We start from the raw sequence: 22,751 nt of genomic DNA on the forward strand, positions 1-22,751 counted from the left end.
CATAGTATGTTCTAGAGACGAGTGGCATACAGTGCTATTGAATGGACTGGTTAGAGTAGAATAGAGTGGAGTAGAGTGTGCTAGTGTGGCATAGAGTAAACTACAGTGTTGTACAGTGACATAGACTGGAGTAGAGTGTTGTGCATTTGAGTACCATATAGGGGAGTGGAGTTGTAGAGAGTGGAGCGAGTAGAGTGTTGTAGAGTGGAGTAGAGGGTCATAGAGTAGAGTAGACTCGACTGGCATAGTGTGTTGATTCATATCATAGAGTCTAATAGTGAAGAGTGTTGTTGCGTACAGTGTTGTGGCATGCAGTGGATTGGTGTAGACTGAAGTGGCTGTCAGGTCTGTCAGGAAAGCATATGATGCTTCTCAGAAATGGCACAGTGCTAAAAGGGGAACTACTCCAGGCACCACTGGGTTCCTGAACAAAACTAACAAAGGGCCCCTGAGATACCAGGTGAGGGGAAGGAGGAGGGTGAAGGGTCTACTGGGAAGGAGACTGAAAAGACAACTTCTATAATCATATATAATATATGCACTTATTACACTACTAGTACCTTCATTAGGTTTTTTGAAAATATATATTCCCAGAGGTGGATTGGCTTTCTTAAAAAGATAATAATTTGTCTTTTAGGAAATGTGGAGCAAAGAAAGCCATGATACGTTTATTCTTTTCCCACAATGTTCTCTCATACACAAAAATAACTCATAGCCTGCATCTTCAAGCTATGATTATGTCTCATGATTGTCTTCTCAAAATTGAGGGCCCTATTTATGGGTTTGTCATGCAGTGCAGCAAGTCACCTTGCTGTGCAGCACAGCGTGACAGGGAAAGGGCAGGAATGTGCAGTATGTAATGCAATACAGTGCATTTCTGCCTTTTCCCCTGTGCAGGCACCCTTTTGGCAGACTAGTTCTAACCCGGGCATCCTTGCACCATGGTGCAAGGGTTCCTGTATTGCCTGTAGAATTGTTTTTGTGCAGAAAGGTGCACATCCCTGCACAAAAACAATCCTGAGAGTCATAGTCCTCTTTTATTGTGTGCTGCTGAATGCAACGTAGAGTAGAGTAGCGCTGAGTAGAATGGAATATATTGGAATAGTGTAGAGTGGAGTGGAGTAGAGTGGAATAGAGTCAAGCAGACTGTTGTTGTATGGAGTGGTGTATACTAAGCATGGGCGCAAAATCCGTTCCGCTCGCGGATTTTTCGGATTTTCGGTAAATCCGCAATCCGCGAACTCTCGCGGATGTGGTGAAAATACGCAAATCCGCGCGCGGCGGATTTTTTGCTTGTGTTCGCACTGCTCGCGGGCCGCGGCGCGGGCAGCAACAATCTCGCACTCGCGAAATTACAAAAATTACAATTGGGGAGGGGTGAAGGAAGTGACCTAGTCTCCAACTTCCTCTTCCTGTCCAGCAAGCTCCTCCCATTGCTTAGTCCATTTCCTGGCCACTTTGAATTCGATCTTGACTGGGAAGGATTACTTTTTGTGGATGCTGCTGGAGATTTGGCTTTGAGGCCTTTTGGATTACTTTTTGATTAGAAATTTGATTTACAAGTAAGTTGATAAGTTGATGTTGTTTGTTTGTGGTGATTTTTGTGTGTGTTTTTCGACTTTTTGGGGTGGGTTTGGGGGCTGGCTATGTGTGGGAGGCCATTTTGAGGCATGGTCCTGCAGGTCCTGGCCATGTGGATGGGGTCAAGCGGCCATTTTGAAGTCAGGCAGTGTGCTTTGTGCCCTATGCCCACCCAGTCTGCTCTGATTGCTTTCATTATGCCCAGGGGGCCTCGAACTCCCGCAGATTACCCGAAAATCGGATTTTATAAAAAAAAATTTGCCTGTGTTCGCACTGCTCGCGTCCCGCGCAGCAACAATCTCGCACTCGCGAAATTGTAAAAAAATTACAATTCTGCACATGAATTGAAAACTACCAGGCTTAGTTATGGGTGCATGCATGATACAACTGTTTTTTTTAATTTTAACATTATTCTGGCCAGGGCATAGATGGCATTGGATTGTTGTGATTTTTGTGTGTTTTACGACTTTTTGGGGTGGTGTTGGGGGCTTGCTATGTGGGTGGGGGCCATTTTATTGCCTGGTCCCGTGTGGGTGGGGGTCTAGGGGCCATTTTTAAGCCAGTTTGTGTGCTTTGTGCCATAGGCCTGCACCCAGTGTGCTGTGATTTTATCATGCCCAGGGGGCCCAGGCCAGAATACGTCTGTTCGCGGATTTTGCTGGTTTTTCGCCACGTTCGCGTCGGGAAGCAACAATCTCGCACTCGCGAAATTGCAAACATTGCAATTCTGCACCAGAAGACCACCAGCAGGCAGCCTAAACCTTCTGAAACCTGATGGATGGCATTGGATTGTGGTGATTTGATTGGTGTTGTGTTTTTTGACTTTTTGGAGTAGGGGTTGGGGGCTGGCTATGTTGGTGGGGGCCATTTTGAGGCATGGTCCTGGCCATGTGGATGGGGGTCAAGTGGCCATTTTGAAGGCAGGCAGTGAGCTTTGTGCCATAGGCCTGCACCCATTTTGCCTTATTTTCACCCATTTAGCCCAGGGGGAGTCAGTGGTACATGAAACTATAACCCTCTCTGTGTGTGCTCTCTTGGATCAATGTTAAATTCCTGTTTCCCAAAAATTTAGCAAATCCTAATTTTGAAATTTCCATATTGTGTGGTGTGCATGTGTGTATTCATAAATGCCTACTTGCAAACTATTTATTGAATCGCTACATATGCAACATATATTTACTGATGTTCCTCTGTCTTCGTTTTCTTTTAGGTGCACAAAGTCAATAACTCCGCATCATCGTTGAGCATCAGTGCCAGGAAGAAGTCCTGCTGCGGCCTGTTGTTCCGACATCTGAAGAAGATGGCTCCAAAAAAGAGGTGCGTAGCTCCTCTTGCAAGAAAAATGTCTCTACTAAGGAGAAGAAGAAGCAAGTGGCACCACTTACCAAGGAGACTGGTGGCTCGACCACTACATTTTGGGGGAAAAAACAAAGGCCCACCATGAGTGCTGCACAGGTAGCCTGTTTAGTAGTTCAATCACCAACGACCAGTGATGTTGGCTCATCGCAAGAAAGTAGCAGCACACCATCAACACAGGTTGTAACTCATCTCATAAGTACTATTCAACAACCAAAGCCGCAACAACAACTGCATGGGCTACTAGTACAAGCACAAGTACATGCGCAAGGAGCTGTCCGAGAAGGAGCTGTCCGAGAAGGAGCTGTCCGAGAAGGAGCTGGCCGAGAAGGAGAAGGCCGAGAAGGAGAAGGCCGAGAAGGAGAAGGCCGAGAAGGAGAGGTCCATGGAGAGTTGCAAGTAGAGGTCAGTGAAGAGGCCCATGTAGCGGCGCATGGAGCGGTGCAAGTGCCCACAATGGTTGTTCTTCCAGAAGTAGGGGCACAGGAGGAAATTGACTTTGGAGTCGGGGTATCATGTCAGGAAGACGAAGGCATTCCTCCTGATGATTCATTTTCTCCCAGCTCCCCACCAAGGAAAAGATCAAGGAGTGTGTGTAGAAGTTCCTCTTCAAGCCCCGCTCCATCAGATGATGATCTGGATCTAGATTGGCAACCATCTCCGACGTCTGAGAGGGAGGCACACCATGAGCTGCGAAAGGTATCAAATGTTAAAAGGAAGGGCCCCGGAAAGCTCATACTTATGGATCCGAACGTCGGACTTGATGAAGTGGTGCATTCTGATGTTGTTGAACAGGATGACAGCAATGACCTAGTCATCACACATGTCATTCCAGCCACACCGGCCATGCAGCAGACAGACATTTATACCCTATCCCGACGTCATGCTGAGCGTGACCCTGGCGACGTGGCACTGGTAGCACCACCAACGCAGTCAAGTAGTACAACAAGTTCAACAAAACCTACAACTCCCATATTTTCTCCCCAGAGGGGGACTCCATCCAGCTCGACTCCCTCAAGTAGGGTTGCTGCAATAATTGCACAACCCAGTAGATGTCTGCAAGGCTCATCCACCACTGCTTCATCTGGCATTGGCAGTATCATCTCGTGCGGCAAAACCAGAAGTTTCCAGTCCCCAGTTTGGAATTTTTTTAGTGTCCATGCAAAGTATGATAACATAGCCGTTTGTTGCATTTGTAAGACTAGAGTTAGCCGTGGTAAGACTGGTACCAACTATGGAACCGGAGGCCAGATAGGTCATCTTCAAAGAAGGCACGCTATCGAATGGTTTGCGCACCTAGCAAACATCAAGGGAAAGCAATCCCAAAGGGCAAGTGGCCAAAATATACCCATACTAGGTGTTTCATCTGAAGATGACGGGGAGGTAGAAGAAGCGTCAGACATTTGTCCGGTTGCACCCAGTACCCCTGGCAGCACCACACCCTCCGGAACACATAGGAGGCACACTGAGAGTCTGGGAGACACACCAATGCGGAAAATGTCAACACTGAGCAGAAGTGGGTCGAAGAAGGCATCAGCATCATCCAGTAAATTTGTCCAGCGCACCATTTCAGCCATGTTCTCCTCAGATGCGCAATTTCAACGCAACCACCCAACTGTACGCCTGTATAACACTAAGCTGGCTAAAATGCTAGCGGTGGACCTTCTCCCTTTTTCGTTTGTCGAAAATGTGGGTTTTCTTGAACTCGTGGCAACACTGGCCCCTAAATGGAGGGTTCCTAGCCGGTTCTATTTTGCCAGGGTTGCTGTTCCAGCACTACATAAAGAGGTGCTTGAGTTGGTTGGGGCAGCTTTGCAGAAGAGTGCAGTTCACACTATACACCTGACAACAGACATGTGGACCAGTTGCCAAGCCCTTGATTACATGTGCATCACTGCACACTGGGTCTCCTTTTCAGGGGTTGCACAACAGATAAATGCAGGTGGTGACTTGTTCGAGATTTTTAAGGGTGCTCGTAAACATGCAACATTAGCCATGTTTGGCATGGAGAAAAGTCATACTGCAGTCAACATTTTGGATGACTTTAACAAAAAGGTCTCACAATGGCTGCCCCCAAGAAATTGCAAGGTTGGTTATGTTTCTACTGATAATGGCAGCAATGTAGTTAAGGCCATGGAGAACGGTTACTATTTCAGAGTGCCGTGTTTGGCGCACTGTATGAACCTTGTCGTGCAAAAGTTCTTGAAAAAAGAACTTGCAGTCGACCAAATACTGACCATCTGCAGAAGAATATGCACACACTTCAACCATTCTTTTAAGGCCCGGAAGGAGCTGAGGCGCCAGCAAAATGTACGTAGAATGCCAGTGAAAGCACTTATCCAGGAGGTGGCAACACGTTGGAACTCAACCTTCTACATGCTTGAGCGTCTGCATGAGCTGTTTCCAGTAGTCAATGAGTATTTCTACAACCTGGGTGGTGATACGACAGAAATGATGCTAGCGGTGGAGCAATGGCAGCTAGTTAAAAGCCTGACAGACATGCTTCGTCCTTTTGAGGTCTTCACGCGTGACGTCAGCAGGGAGGACTGTTCTTTGAGCAAAGCTATCCCATTGTTGCTGAAGCTCGAGCACCAAGTCAAGGTGGTGTCTTCAGAATTAAAAGATGCTGGAAAGAATGAAGCATATGAGTTGGCGCAGAGATTATTACATCGCCTAGTTAGCAATAAACGGCTTGTAAATATCAAGAAACAACAGCACTACATTTGTGCTACTATTCTGGATCCACGTTACAAAAAGCCATTGTTTGGCAAAGTAATAATTCCTTTTGAAACATCAAATGTTACAGAGTACAAAGGTTGGCTAGCTCAGTCAGCCATTCGTTTTGAAAGAGAGCGGAAGGAAACTGTAGGAGAATTTGAAGACAGTACTACTAGTGATTCAGCAGGCCATCAGGCGTCCCAAAAAAACACTTCTGCATCTGTGCCTGTGGCAGAAGTGAGTGACTTTTCCTCTGAGCCGTTAACCATACCAGCAACCGTATCATCTGCACCAGGCCCAGGCGATATGTCTGAAGCGGATTGGCTAAGTGAGCTAGGGTTTCCTTGTCCCAGAAAGGACACAGAAGTGCAAAGTACAGGAATCCGGGAGAACATTGTTTCTATGGTGCAGGCCTATCTGGATGACTCAACAGTGGTCAATATTACTGAGGACCCATTGGCGTATTGGCATGGGAAAAGAAACATATGGCGAGAGCTCACGAACCTGGCTATCAATTACTTGTCTTGCCCACTCGCAAGCGTGTCTTCAGAACGTGTTTTTAGTTCTGCTGGTGGCATTGTGACTTGCAAAAGGTCCCGCCTCTTGCCCGCAAATGTGGAGCGGCTCACCATGATAAAGATGAACCAGCACTTCATACCACCAGATTACAAAGTACGAGAATGCACGCAGGAAGAAGACGAGGACACCGACCTACCTGAGGAAAGTTCTCCTCAGTTACCAGAAGTACTACCGACTCAATTTGCAGAGTTTGAGGACGAGCTCTGCTTCCCTGACAGCGAGTTTTGAAAATGAGTCAATAATTAATTAACTTTAACATTAGTCCTTATTCATTTTTATTCCTGTGTGTCTGTCTTTCTTTTTTTAGCAAGTGCTTGATCACATTCACAACAAAACTGTAATCACCCCATCACAAGCAACAACAAGCCCATCAGCAGAACTGTCTTGATTTTGATGCCGCAGAATTCCTCAGGTTCACAACAGTTAGTTGACAAGAACTCAGTCCTGGTCGTCTATCCTCCTCCTCCAGACTCACCCTATCCATTTCCCGTAATGCTGATGCCTGGAATCTGCACAATGAAGAAACTTACGTTGACGAGTCCCCTAAAGAGGGACTGTCTGGAAGTAGTGAGTCCTCATTTAAATACATTTTGCTAAGTGTGACTTTTTTGCGTTTGGGTTTACGGGTCTTGGCTGGGCCATTGCTGGCAAGGTCTATTAAGGGATGAAATTGGTTAGGCATTTACTTTGGAAAACATTTGGCCTATTACACGTGAACGTTTAGGCGTTATTATTGCTCGCTTGCCTGTCTTAGGGGTGCTGTCTGTGGGGCTTCTAGGATTTTGGGGTCTGTGAGCACCGCTACCATATTTCTAATGTTGATTGCTTTTGTTTTGCAGAAAATCCACGCCGGGAAACTCCAGTTGGGGCCCTGCTGCAGAATGCTTTAGGACACTGTGAATTCCAGGTGGAGCCAGCCCTCAAACACAAATTACAGGTAAGATAAGCGTTTGGATGGGAGGTAGTATAATGGAGTATTCGGAGAGGCGAGAGAGTGACAGTGGTACTAGTAGTAAAGTCCTAGGGCTCTTGAATTAACAAACTCTGTGACAGGCATTTACTTTGGAAAACATTTGGCCTATTACACGTGAACGTTTAGGCGTTATTATTGCTCGCTTGCCTGTCTAAGGGGTGCTGTCTGTGGGGCTTCTAGGATTTTGGGGTCTGTGAGCACCGCTGCCATATTTCTAATGTTGATTGCTTTTGTTTTGCAGAAAATCCACGCCGGGAAACTCCAGTTGGGGCCCTGCTGCAGAACGCTTTAGGACACTGTGAATTCCAGGTGGAGCCAGCCCTCAAACACAAATTACAGGTAAGATAAGCGTTTGGATGGGAGGTAGTATAATGGAGTATTCGGAGAGGCGAGAGAGTGACAGTGGTACTAGTAGTAAAGTCCTAGGGCTCTTGAATTAACAAACTCTGTGACAGGCATTTACTTTGGAAAACATTTGGCCTATTACACGTGAACGTTTAGGCGTTATTATTGCTCGCTTGCCTGTCTTAGGGGTGCTGTCTGTGGGGCTTCTAGGATTTTGGGGTCTGTGAGCACCGCTGCCATATTTCTAATGTTGATTGCTTTTGTTTTGCAGAAAATCCACGCCGGGAAACTCCAGTTGGGGCCCTGCTGCAGAATGCTTTAGGACACTGTGAATTCCAGGTGGAGCCAGCCCTCAAACACAAATTACAGGTAAGATAAGCGTTTGGATGGGAGGTAGTATAATGGAGTATTCGGAGAGGCGAGAGAGTGACAGTGGTACTAGTAGTAAAGTCCTAGGGCTCTTGAATTAACAAACTCTGTGACAGGCATTTACTTTGGAAAACATTTGGCCTATTACACGTGAACGTTTAGGCGTTATTATTGCTCGCTTGCCTGTCTAAGGGGTGCTGTCTGTGGGGCTTCTAGGATTTTGGGGTCTGTGAGCACCGCTGCCATATTTCTAATGTTGATTGCTTTTGTTTTGCAGAAAATCCACGCCGGGAAACTCCAGTTGGGGCCCTGCTGCAGAACGCTTTAGGACACTGTGAATTCCAGGTGGAGCCAGCCCTCAAACACAAATTACAGGTAAGATAAGCGTTTGGATGGGAGGTAGTATAATGGAGTATTCGGAGAGGCGAGAGAGTGACAGTGGTACTAGTAGTAAAGTCCTAGGGCTCTTGAATTAACAAACTCTGTGACAGGCATTTACTTTGGAAAACATTTGGCCTATTACACGTGAACGTTTAGGCGTTATTATTGCTCGCTTGCCTGTCTTAGGGGTGCTGTCTGTGGGGCTTCTAGGATTTTGGGGTCTGTGAGCACCGCTGCCATATTTCTAATGTTGATTGCTTTTGTTTTGCAGAAAATCCACGCCGGGAAACTCCAGTTGGGGCCCTGCTGCAGAACGCTTTAGGACACTGTGAATTCCAGGTGGAGCCAGCCCTCAAACACAAATTACAGGTAAGATAAGTGTTTGGATGGGAGGTAGTATAATGGAGTATTCGGAGAGGCGAGAGAGTGACAGTGGTACTAGTAGTAAAGTCCTAGGGCTCTTGAATTAACAAACTCTGTGACAGGCATTTACTTTGGAAAACATTTGGCCTATTACACGTCAACCAACACGATGACAGTGTTCAGTTAAATGAACTTACTGCAAAACCACCACCCACCAAGCTCAAAAGTAGTAAAAAAACAGGTATGCTCAGATAAAGTTTGAAAAAGTATATTTTTATATCCCTAACAAAATAATCTCCCGCAAGACCCTCCCTAACCCCAACAAATAAATAGTCATTCAAAAGTTCCCAAAAAACCCAACTCCCAATTCCCACCCCCCAAAAGTCTCTAAAAAAGGGGCAAGGGACACTCTAGGGATGCAAGGTGTTGAGTTTGGCCTCCAGAGCATCATGCCTTAGGGCCAGGGCATCGTACTTCTCCTGGAGGGTGGCATGATCTAAGCGGAGGCCCTCCACCACATTCTGATAGTCTTTCCATTTCTTGACCTCCGCCTCTAGGTCGGACACTCTGCGGAGTGCTCGGCGCAAGCGAGCCTTTACACTGCTGTGAGGTGCAGCCTTTGCTGCTTGGCGGTGGCGTCTGCCAGCACGGCTCCGTTTGGCTGGAGCACTGCGCTTACCGGCAGAACGTGGGGTCACGGAGGAGGATGCAGATGTTACATTTGATGCACTGGACTGCGTGTCATCCCCCTCCAGTTCCACCAGCCGCCGATATTCGGCAACAGTTGCTTCCAGCCTCCGTTGCCGGGCCAGTACAGCCAGCATACTCCTCGTCGGTTTTGAGGTTTTAGTATTACCAACTATATGAAGAAAGAAAGACATAATATGTAACCAATGCTCTTTAAGAATATGATTAACACAAAATAATTCAGCAGGAAGTTGTGTCACAGTACAACTAGCAACTAGCCAGCGCAGTACAAAACTATTCAGGCCAGTATCATGGGCGTCCGCAGGGAGGGGCAAGGGGGGGCGCTTAAATCACCATTTCCCTTCCCACAACTCACTTGTATCCTTGGTTTGATGCTCTTTCATATGAAAGAGATCTGGCAGAAGCCCAGGCGATATGTCTGTTTCCCTCTCTCTCTCTCTCTCTCTGTCTCCCTCTTTATGTCTCCCTGTGTCTCCCTCTACCTCGCTGTCTCTCTCTCTCTCTGTCTCCCTCCCTCACCCTCCCTCTGGCTCCCTCCCTCTCTCTCTCTCCTTCTGTCTTCCTCTCTCTCTGTCTCTGCCTCTATCTGTCTGTCGGTCCCAGCCTGCTGTAATTACCATATTGTAATTTGTCACTGGGCCAGCACTGGATACACATCATATCCTATCTAAGAGTCAGATAGTACCATGATCCAGCTTACCTGTACTCGCCACCGCCACTGTCTGCTTCCTCACAGTCTGTTCATTGGCCACTTGCGCCTCATTCTCCCCAGAGCTGTCCTCGGACTCAGAGTCAATGATCACCACCACATCCGAGCTGGCCCCGCCACCAGATGTTCCACCTACAAAGTAGATTTAAGAATGTTAGATTACACCACTCACTAGTATTTGGTCTATGAATGAAGAAATGTGAAAACAACAGAAAAATTAATTGACTGTCTACTCTAGTCTAAAGTAAAAATGTCCCTCCTTCCAGGGAAGGTTGTTGTCTTGCTGCATTTTTTTGTCATAATTGATGAATGCTTGATTAATTTTAACACACATCATTTTTCTCTGAACAGACAGAAACTGGACTTCTAAGGACAAGAGCAACATCAACTTCAAACCAGGTGAAAGCTCGGCTCGACCACAAGAAATGTGTTCCATTACTCATCAACTCAGCACCAAGCACTTTTCCATTTCCAACTAACTTTATTTTAATATATGTGTTTACTTAAACTTTTAATAAAGCTTTTAAACTTGAATAGACTCTGTGGTTTTTGGTCCTCCAGACTAGAGTGACTGAGCGAAAGGTTTTGCAATTTTTGCAAGGAGGAGTCCGTGCCGCTGACACTACCAGGTTTATACAGTGTGCCAAACACACCACTCTGAAATATTATTACTCTGGTCTTTGGTGTCCATAGTTCGGTTTGTGGAGAATTGTCCCTGCAACAGTAGTATTATTGATTTTGCTCCTATCTAAACACTATTTCGAAAAAATTAAATTAGGAACGCTTGGACAACAATAGGTCCTCTATATTTAAATGAAAACTTACTGGGGCCAGCAAAGGAGCACTCGCCGCCCTGGCCTGCATCCTCCTCCTTTGGAGCCACTGCATCCGTTTTTTCTGTCCGCTTGCCCCTGGGCGGACCTGACGAACAACATGAAAGAATGAACAGAAAACATTGATGATTGCTGCTTGCCGATGTCCTTGTCAACCAAATCAAACATTTAGAAAGAACAAGAACCAACTATTTCAGCCAAAATGAGGGCTACAAAGGAAGGACTGCACCTGAGCCTCTACTCTAGGGGCAGATTTACAAGCCCCTTGCAGCTCTTTTGCTCCGTTCTTGCGTCACTTTTGTGACGCAGCGCCACAACAAGAGAGGCGCCATGATGTGGCGTATATTAACAACGTGACGCATATGGGAGATGCATCCCATTCTAAAGCCCTGCGCCATAAGGGAGCGTTCCAGCGCAAGGGAGGGCGTTCCTGCGCAGGAACGCATGCTAAAAGTGGCTATGGGGAATATATAAAATTTCAATCAGTCATTTAGGACAATGATGTGTCACTGAAACCCTGCGCCTGCATGAAGCAGACTTACAGCTTGACGCAGCATTGCTGGAGCTGCGCCATCGTTGCAACGCAACTCCATCAATGAGCCGCCTTTACGGCACCGATGCGTAACGCTTCGGTGACGTTTTGGGACCATGGTGTGCCGCATTGTAAATACGGCGCACCATGGGTGGTGCTGGCGTGCCGCACACTTTGCAGGGATGCGCAGGTAATTGTTGCTAATCTGACACTTAGGGGCATACTTACGAGTTCTGAGCTGGACACCTCCAGATGTGCACCAGAACAAATGCGTAACGCAAAACTAACCTTGCGTCACGGCAGATGCGCCGCAATTACAATGCGGCAAACCCTGGCGCAAGGTTAGGCAGATGCGTGACGCATCTCGTGACGAAAGAGAGGCGCATCTCTAGAGTCGCATCGCAGGCGCGATGCAACTATAGCAATGCTCAGGGCTGCCCAATACTCAACATACCGCATCAGTCCTTACGCCTGCTCCAAGCAAGCAGGCATAAAGAATTAACGTAGCAGCGTCGCGGAAGTGCCTGCGTTAAATCTTGTAGATTTCACGCAGGCACTTTTGCGAGGCGCACAGCTGCCTGACCGCAGTAGTTGAAAAGTAACCAAAAGTAGCCTAAAACACAAAAATATAGACCTAGAAAAATAGAGGGATAGAAAAAAAGTTAAATAGATCAAAAAAATATTAAAACAAGCAAAGGATGGCAGAGATATACAGAGGATAGAAACACCATGCCCAGACACATAGGAATGAATGAAAAACAAGATGGCGGCCCGAACACGTGCGTGTAAGTAAGTTCGCACGCGATTTCTCTCGCGAACTCGTGCGAACTTGCATTCGCAAGGCGCTCATTGCGCGAGATTACACATAGCGGGCGGAAACGGAAATACGTCACGCAAACAAAATGGCGGCGCCCATACTCAACCTTGGGGTAACTCGCACGAGTTCGCGGCTTCCACGGTCGATTTCGCACGACGCCGCGCCTCGCGAATAGGGCGAAATTACCGAAAAACGAGTTTTGCAAAAGCAAAACCAACGAGCAGGTGCAAAAGTTCGAGCTCATCATTTGTAACCATTTACCTGTAGTGCTTCCTGAAGGGGCCCTCCAGAATCCGGTTGCCTACTTGCAACTATTGTGTGACCCTGCTCTGACAGTCACAGAATAGTTACAAGTATGCCATTGCATCCTGTTATTGCAACAAAAAGGAAAGGGAGCAGACAAGCAGGTGCCAACCTTCATTAATGTCAGTTGGGGCAGGGCAGGTGTTGTTGTTTGCAAAACTTAGTGCAGGTGTGCTTGGTTTTGCCACAATAATGTACACTCACTAGTCAATCAGAGGGTGCTGTGATGACACCGAGGGTGGCATGGGTGTGCCAGCCAGAGGGTGGCATGGGTGAACCAGAGTGCCAGTGTTGACAGAGGATGGCAGTGCTTTGCTTTGCCCCAATAATGTACACTGGTGAACCAGAAGGTGCTGTGATGACACAGAGGGTGACATGGGTGAGCCAGAGGGTGGCATGGGTGACCAAAGAGAGTGCCAGTGGTGACAGAGGGTGGCAGTGATGAAGAAAGCCTTGCAAACAGGCTGGGCACGTAGAAACAACAAGTTCGCAAAACTGGCGACCCGACAAGTAAGTTCGCAATTTGCGAAATTGTACAAAACCCTCGCGAACTTGCAAAAACCCGTGCGAACACACCCCCCCCCAAAAAATACGTAAATCCGCGAGAATTCGCGGATTTTGCGGATTTTCGCAATCTGCAAATACGCAAATCTGCAAATTTGCGGATTGCGAATCCGCAAAATCCGCCCATGCTTAGTGTATACAGGAGTGGCATAGAGCTGAGTGGCGTACAGTGGAATACCATACAGTGGAGTGGCATAGACTAGAGTGTCACTGAATGGAGTGGCATAGTGTGGAGTGGTGTAGATTGAGCTGGCATAAAGTGGAGTGTCATACAGTGGAATATCCTAGAGTGTAGTAGAATAGAATCGAGTGGTATAGAGTGGAGTGGTTTACAGTGTAATAGCATACAGTGGCCAGTCGCTGAGAGGAGTGGCGTATAGTAGAATGGAATACAGTGAAGTTGCATACTGTGGAGTGTTATTCAATGGAGAGACATACAGTGGTGTGGAATAGCGTAGGGTATAGTGTTGAAGAGTGTAGTTGCGTACAGTGGATTAGCGTAGAGTGGAGTAGCATAGAGTGTGGAGGAGTACAGTTGAGTGGCATTAACTATAGTGCCGTGGAATGAAGTGGCATAGAGTGGAGTGATGTAGATTTGGCTGGCATAGAGTGGAGTTCAGTACAGTAGAGTATCATACAGTGAAAGCTGCATCACTCAGTACACACTTTAGATTTTGAATACAGTTTATAGAACTTTATAGCAATTTACGTATGGCATAATAAAAAGTATATACGCCCACTGGTGCAATATACGTTCAACAATGTGTTATTTAGTGCAATTAATATTGGAAATAAACTCTCCCCTATGTCCTAAATATACAATAATGTATTATACAGTGACTTTGGATTTTGGACAAATGTTTAATCATGAACAAATTGAGGACAGAGTATCGTTGGGGCAATGGACTTTTATCAAAAAAGTATTTTTAAATGTTGAATATTTAATATTTATTATATTTATATTCAGATTGCAAAATGTATTTATACAGATATTATTAAATTGCACACATCTAATATTATTGCAAAGGTATTAGTTTTTAACATTGTGGTATAGATGGTTTTATGCCACATAATGCTATTTTAAGGTGGGAGTATGTATTTTATGTTTATTATATGCACTTGCACTTTAAATTTAGGGTAGCCTTGTAGGTGCATCATGTGATCAAGGCCTGCATAGGACGAAACGCGTCATGGCGGCCCAGCGCACAGAGCAATAATAAAATAATTTGCACTAAATAAGAGGAGTCCGTTCCTGTTTCCTTGGAATTGAACCGTGGAAGAAAAAGGAGTTTTTGCGATATATATATATATATATATATATATATATATAAATCAAGGGAAATTTCACACTGATGGGAGATTGCTTCCCTTAAAGAGTACATTCTATTAAGATGTGTAACACGAGGCCTACGGATAATAATAACTCCAACCCAGGGCTCCTGAAATAATAGGCACATAACACAGAGTTCAACAAATTTGATAAAAACTCTCTTCAAGTATGCAGTGATTGAAAGAACTGAAGTATTGGAGAAAATAAAGGACATTTTACAAACACTTGGCAAAGGAGGTGATCAAACTAGAGTTAATAAATTTAAAAGCGACATGAAAAATCGATTGGAGAAATATGAAAAAAGGATCAAGGACAGGAAAGCCACCAATTGTTTACGAGACTGATTGGATTATAAGAATGGGCAAATTTACACTTTTGCAAAGAGGTTTGATACGACAAGAAGGCAAGAAGTACAGAGTGGTAATATAATCCGACAAGAGAACTCACAAAGCAAAGTGAGCTCAGATACAGGCTTGGAATTTGAACAGGAGGAGAATGCAGGAAAGAGGGCAGAGGCTACAAAGCTCACAGTCGGTGATGAATTGCGTTTTTTACAGTTAGACGAAAGAACAGACTACCGTTCTATAAGAGGGAGAGGAAGATCCAGCGGAAAAAGGAAACAGAGGAGAGGTGGCCAGGGATAATATAGAAGAACAACTGGGAGAGAAACCAGGGAGATCAATGCGTTTCAACTTAATGAAATAGATCAAAGAGAAATGAATGGCATTATGATCATCACTTTGCATTCAATGGAATTATATAGTGACGACAAAGAAACCTTGGAATTAGGCTTATCATGTTGCCACAAAACTGAATTTAACTACGCTAACAGCAGGATGGATCAATTCAGATTTGTTCAGAAATTGAAGTTAACAAAGATACATAAGCTGAAAGAAAAAACTTGCAATCAGAATGTAGAATAAAACATACATACCCCACCAGTTCAAATAAATCTAAAAGTATCTGATCTGCCAATCCTGGAGGACATGTGGTATTTGCAGAATGATAATGGAAATGAAACAATGGCATCCAATGACCATCGATTGGAATCGACAAAGCTTATGCTATTGATGGAGCAAGGACTCGTAGAAAAGAGCCTTGATCGAAAGCAATCTGCTCCTTTAACTCACTAACAAGTTATCAACATTGTTTTGTGTGAAACGAATGCGCACCACATGAACACGCGGGTTAGTGAAGCTTGCTTATGTGTTTACTAACGTGGATAACATGAACGAAGGACTAAAATCGCTTTAAACAGGAAATCTTTACTGTGCAAGTGTCAACTACATCTACGTAGGATGACGAGCTATCGCTTGGAGGGAAATTATTGCGCATGAGCAGAAGACACTAAAATGGAGTCCTAAAGACTCGCCTGCATGGCATCTGCTTAGCTGAAAGAAAACAAGCTATTCTACTAACGCTAATGCTGGGAAAGTATTAATAAGTAAAGGGGATTGGAGTAGATGTGGGTAGTATACAGTGCAACCACATCATTTGTGAAATAAATATTTGCCTTTCTGACTTCTATCACTATTGCGCATTTGGGCCTCTCATGTATAACTGAATGAAGCTAAGTCGTGTGATGACTGCGCATGTCCACTGAAAGTTAACCCGGAAGGATGACCTAGATATTGAACGTGAGCCAAGGACACCAGTGATATATCTGGGAAAGGACGGTGAAGAGTTCAAGAATGAGGACTTGCATACAGAATGTTAATAAAATGTTGCAAGAGAAACATGAATGCGTATGGGAACTAAAATTATGAATAAAAATTAAGGGGATGGGTTTGCGAACAATAATTAAATTGAATTTAATGACATGTAAGCACGGTGTGATGGAGCTTCCCCCTTGCCTGACCAATCATAGTTCGTAATTTTACGATATTGAAACTTTAGTGGTTGGAACATGGAAAACGAAAGGCATAATTAAGATAGCCTTAGTTAGTTAGAGAAGATGGAGATCGATGCTGAGAACTGAACGCTGAGAGTTTGGAGCGGGAGAAGCTGATGCTGGGAGAGATGCTGGGAGATGCTGATGAAGAGCCGAATGCAGAGCCTGAAGCAGAACTTTCTATCCTAATTTAATTGGGTTAGATCAGAAGATTGAGGAAGAATCTCGAGGAGGAAGAGTGTGTCAGAGAGAGGTGCAGGGCAATCATCGGTATTCTAGAGAGGTTAACTATCCTGTCCTAAATCCTGTCCTGAAGTCTTTGTCACCTGACCTATCCCGGGGGACCCTTACCAGCTCCTTGGCCAGGGGTTTGGTCTTTCACACCATTCTTGGTAACAATAATTTAAGGTTATTTGCAGATGTTCTTTTCTCTCTGTCCTCTCCCTTTCTGAGCATTGATCATTGTATGAACCCGAAGTATGTGTTTGATGATTAATCAATTGAATTTTTCTCTCCTATGAATAATGGTGACTGTACTGTATTTTTGAAGTGGTTCACATGCGTTTAATTTAGATGAAGATTTAAAACTTTCTTGAGTTTGTGGTTACTTATTTTAAATAAATAAGTTAAAGTTAATTATCACCATCACCTAGTTCAACTAATGGTCCATTGACAAGAGGAAAGAACTTTTTGATCAGTGAATGGTTAGTTAGGAGTATGAAATAACTAATCCTAAACATTGTAAAAATTACAAACTTGACTCCAGCGGTTTTACGCACTGTGAGTTTATGGGCCCAGGTGAGTATATGGTAGTGGAGTATCTGTTGTGGTTGAACTGCTGGATCACTATGAACCCATGACTTTAATCCATTTTGCCCTCGATCCAGGTTTATACCACAAATGGCAAGAGATAACTTGGATATCTTCTCTAACAATGTCACACGAGATCTAAGACAACACTATCAAGATGGAACGAATCAAAGGAATTATAGAAATTCGAAAGAACAAAATTATTTTTGCACAATTGATAACATTTAAAAGGATCCTGGAAGAATTGTAAAACCCTCCAATAAAGGAGGAAATGTAGTCTTGTGGGGAAAAGATAAAATGAAGCTTTAATTCAACTCAACAATAAAGAGTGCTACTAATGGATCACTATGATGGAATATGAGGGAGTAAAAGAGAAATTTATTGAGAGAGTTATAACTGGAATGAACACGAACTATTAACTTTGGATGGATATCAATTTTTAAAACAAGAACATCCGGTTATCCCTGTTTTCTATATAAACTCCGAGGTTCATAAAGATTTAAACAATCCACCAGGGAGACTGATAATATCAGCCCAACAGAGTCTTTTTGAGAAAGTGTCAAAATACATTGATGTTTACCGAACCCATTGGTAAAGACACTGCCATCATATTTGAGAGACTCAATAGATTTTCTTCAGAAAATGTATGATGGGCTGCGCTCCTCCCTTAATTGCACACAATGCAGCAGGACTCAGGCTGATTTTTTTCACATGGTCTTGCTGTGCCCGGACCTCGCCCCATTCTGGTTGGGGGTGGAGTCCGAGCTCACACAGACATTGGGTTGGCAGGTCCCTCACGACCCTGTGTGTCTTCTCCAGGGTGCGTTTGATGGCTTGGACAGCTCTAGAGTGGATAAACACTTTCTGGGGATGGCAGTCGCTGTGGCCAAGCGAGATATTGCAGCGTCCTGGGCTCAGCCCATCACCCCTAGCCAGCGAAAATGGTGCTGAGGGGTGGACTGGTGCGCAGCCCAGGAGGATCCCCTCTTTGAGGCAAGTGGCTGTCCAGCGAAGTTCCACAAGTGATGGGGCAAGTGGTTGAACTTACTGTTTTAAACTCCTTGTACTGGCTCTCCCATGTAACAATGTTCTGCTTTCCAGTTTGAGCGGCCTGCCTGATTATTACTACCATGGCTGTGGGTTTTATTGCCTGTTGGGGACAAAAATTGCTTTACCCTATATGCTATGTGCTGTTATTTAGTTTGTTTGCGTTCCAGAATGATAATAAAAAATTGACAATCAATTTTTCTTTTTATAAAACACGCTGTGTTTAATTTGTAAGTGTCGGGCACAACCTTTAGCGCAAAAGCCTGTGGTCGGTGCTATTGAATGTCAGGGTGGCAAATACCAAGGCTGCGTAGACTTGCCTCTTTAATAATCCACAAGTCACTCCCTATCCCTTTATTTATTTTCAGATTCCTTTTCAGCCATGCTTTCTCTCTTTGTCACAGTTTTTCTGCCTTTCTCTTCTTATGTCTTCCTCCCCGTTTGAGTTTTTCTCTCTCTTGTTTTAAGTCAAAGAGAAAAAATGAGTGCTGGCCCCAAAAATGAGTGCTGGTGGGCCCCATCCGCAACCACCATCTCAAATTAAGCACTGAACCGCAGGTTTTGCCACCCACAATGAGCATATCTTTTGCATTGCAACTGATTATTACAGCAGTTGCATTACAACATATGAGACTGGCTACTAACCAATGTGCAGCGGGCCCATAATTCTTTATATTGTTTTAGCTGATGCTGAGGTTTGATCATACTGTCATGAATGGGCTTCGCAAGCTAAAGCGTTAACATTTTGTCTTAAAAACAGCTGATCCCAAATGGTTATTCTTGACCTTGACTTTGTCCTAGGATGAGGAGGAAGAAGTTGTCGCGTCGCCATGCCTGACTACAGAGGGACAGGTCAGGCAAGCAGGAAACGGAAACGGCACGGACAGGAAAGGGAGGAGGTTTAGTCTGTAAGCCAGTTACGATCTGGCAGGGAATAAAGCAAGAAGCATTAAGAGCAGCTCTGAGTCCAGTGTGTTATTTGGGCGGGCTACGCTGCGACAATGGCGACGAGGATGGGATCCATTTACCCCACAAGAAACATCGCACAGCCCAGCTGAGAGGACGGCCCCAACGACGAGCCAGCAGCCCCAAGAAACGGAAAACGAAAAGGCGCAAAAAAAAAGAAAAACACACAACCGGCACCCGAGACTGCCGAGCGCTCTGCCCTGGCCAGATGACATCGCGCTGCCATCCAGGCGCATGAAGCGAGTGAAGCGCTCGCACAGACGCGCACCGAGGGAAGTGCTCGCGCAGCACAGAAGACGCGAGGAGCCCTGCTGAGCGGCCTCGCGGTAGACGCGAACGTCCCATTCCCTCGCGAACAGGAAAAGAAACAAGGGTGAGTCCCGCCGCAGTCCAGCCGCACATAAGCGACCGCCGAGCAAGCAAAGCGTGGCAGCTGCATAATAGAGACTATCTGGGCCAAGGTTACGGCGTCCCACGTGGCGGCCATCTTTAGGTCAGGCGCCAAGCCCTTACACAACCCACGTCTCAACCACGGCGGCCATCTTGGAGTCAGGCACAACCACTCCAAACCACAAGACTAAGTAGAAAAGAGCGGGAATACTAATACTCACCTCAGCCAGAAGCAAGGAGAGATAATAAAGAGGACAGAATATCACAAACAACTGCAGAAGAGTGCTGAAATAACATGTCTGACACCGACGCTCAGAGCACCTCTACAAGTGGGGGTACACCAGCACAGTCCAGCACAACGATGATGCCTCAAGCAGCATCCGTAGGAGCACCCTTCATGCGACAACCACAGCCGCTGGTGCTGACGCCTGGCAACACCATGGGGCCCGCTTGGAAGACCTGGAGTGAGGACTTCGAAGACTACATGGAGGGCTCCCTGGTACAAGACTCCAAACGGAAGCTGGTTGCACTGCGAAACCTAGCAGGCCAAGAGATAGCACAAATAATCAAAGAAATGCCCGACGCAGCCACCGCCACATACCACGAAGTGAAGGCTGCCCTTGATAGACGATTTCTACACAAGCGCAACGTAGACTATGTACGCTATGTGTTCAACTTAGCCTCTCAAGACAAAGGAGAGTGCATGGGCGACTTCATCACGCGCATCAAGAGAATGACGCGCCACTGCGACTTTGAAAATTTCAAAACGGAAGATGCACTGCGGCTCCGCAACATCGATGGCTGCCGCTCAGAGTCACTACGCAGGCGCCTCCTAAAGAAATCATACACCTTAGAACAGATCGAAGAACTAACAAGAATCAACGATCAAGCAGAAGCTCATGCCAAGCGAATAGAAACTCACAAGCCTGACCATAAAGAGCACGCCCTCCGAGTACAAACACGCAAAACTAACCGACCTGTGCCGAGCGTGCACAGAGCAAGCAAACACCACCATGGCTCCCGGAAGACGTCACCCAGACGAGAATCACGGCACACAAAGTCCACCAGATCTGCACCTGCGTGCTACCGATGTGGCCAAGACTATCCACACTCGGGACAATGCCCAGCCATCGGCCAGCGGTGTCACCGCTGCGGGAAGGACAACCACTTTGAGGTAGCATGTCAAGCAAGACAACCTACACGTCAGTCTCCCGCCCCACGATCCAGCACCCGCCATCACGCACGTGCCGTGACGAGAAGAGAGAGTCACTCATCCAGCTCCTCGGGATCAAGCAACCACTCAACACACTCTCACCAACGGCGAAGCAGATCCACAAGCACGCACCACCGCCCTCGACACCATACCACAAGATCACGTCGAGCTCACCGATCCTCATCCAGCGACTCATCATCACACACGACAGTGTCACAAGACAGTGACGAGTACATTTGTATGGTAGCCGACCCTGACCGGCTGAAACAGTACCCCAAGCTAGACATTATGATAGGGGATCACCCAGCAAAGTTCGTCCTGGACTCGTGAGCCTCGCTAAATTACATTTGTGCGCTAGAGTACTACAACATGAAAACTCGACCCAAACTAGAGCCAGCGGCAGTCCGCATATTCACTTGGATGTCCCGGAAACCCTTACCATGTCTAGGTCGATTTCACACCACACTGACCTTCAAAGATAGGAAAATTCCAGCATATGTCCATGTTGTAGAAGGACCTGACGTTGCCGACTGCCTACTCAGTTTGCCAACAGCTGAAAGACTGAAACTAGTGGAGCTGTTGTACATGACGGAAGACGCCCCTGACATCGTGGCGAAATTCCCAAAACTCTTCAAAGGCCTGGGCAAGTTGAATCACTTCAAGGTGAAACTACATATCAATGAAAGTGTCACACCTGTTGCCCAGCATCACAGGAAAGTGCCCTTTCATCTACAACAAGCCGTTGATGACGAGCTACAAGACCTCTTACAAACAGACATCATAGAACGCAGCCTCACGGATACGGAGAAAGCATACTCCCAGCCGGAGAAAGAGAGCTTGGCCGTGGTATGGGCGTGTGAGCACTTTCACCTATTCGTGTATGGAAAACACTTCACCATCATCACTGACCACCAAGCCCTACTCACCATATTTGGCAATCCCAACGCCAAGATGCCACCTCGCATTGAGAGGTGGGGATTGCGACTCCAAGACTACATATACACGATTGTTCACAAACCAGGCAAGGCCGAGAACCCAGCGGACTATATGTCCAGACATCCTTTACCGAGTGCCACGACTGCGCAATCACTAGCAGACGACTATATTCACTTCGTCATTGATGCCGCGTGCCCTCCTGCAGTTCCCCTGGAGGCTGTCCAAGAAGCATCCGCCTCGGACCCACTCATTCAAGCAGTCATGACCCACGTACGTGCCAACTCCTGGCGACACGCCAAGACCACAACTCCGGGCTCAGAAACGCACCTCAGTGACCTCACGGCGTTTCAACGCGTTCATGATGAACTTTCCATCAGTGACAATGGCCTTCTCCTGAGGGGGGGGAGGATTGTGATCGCAGTTGATTTCTTTGGACCACTGCAGTCAGGACAATACATCATGGTTGTCATGGATGAGTATTCAAGATTTCCTTTTGCGCACATGATACCATCCACCAGAGCAGCAGCAGTCATTCCCATATTGGATGACATCTTCGCGGCATGGGGTGTCCCTTCAAGAGTCAAGTCCGACAACGGACCCCCGTTCAACGGCCATGAGTTCGCAGACTTCGCGCAGCACCTTGATTTTAAACACCAGAAAATGACTCCCCTATGGCCACAAGCCAACGGCATGGTGGAGCGATTCATGGGGACGCTAAAGAGGGCGATCCAGCAAGCGGAACTAACACGCAGAGATATCCAGCAAACCTTGAACGAAGTACTGAGGGCATACCGGACCACTCCCCACAACACCACAAACCAGTGCCCGGCCACAATAATGCTGGGAAGAACACCCAGAACACGATTACCTACGATAAGCACAACTTCTCAACCACGGACCATCACTGTTGATCACGACACGCTGGTTGACATTGACAGGAAAAAGAAGCAGAAAATGAAGATGTATGCAGACCAGCGCCGACATGCCAAAGATGCCGACATCCAAGAAGGAAACTGGGTCATAGTACGAGGTGACCG

The sequence above is a fragment of the Lissotriton helveticus genome, chromosome 6 (genome assembly GCF_964261635.1).
Source record: "Lissotriton helveticus chromosome 6, aLisHel1.1, whole genome shotgun sequence".
In the NCBI taxonomy this organism is placed as follows: domain Eukaryota; kingdom Metazoa; phylum Chordata; class Amphibia; order Caudata; family Salamandridae; genus Lissotriton; species Lissotriton helveticus.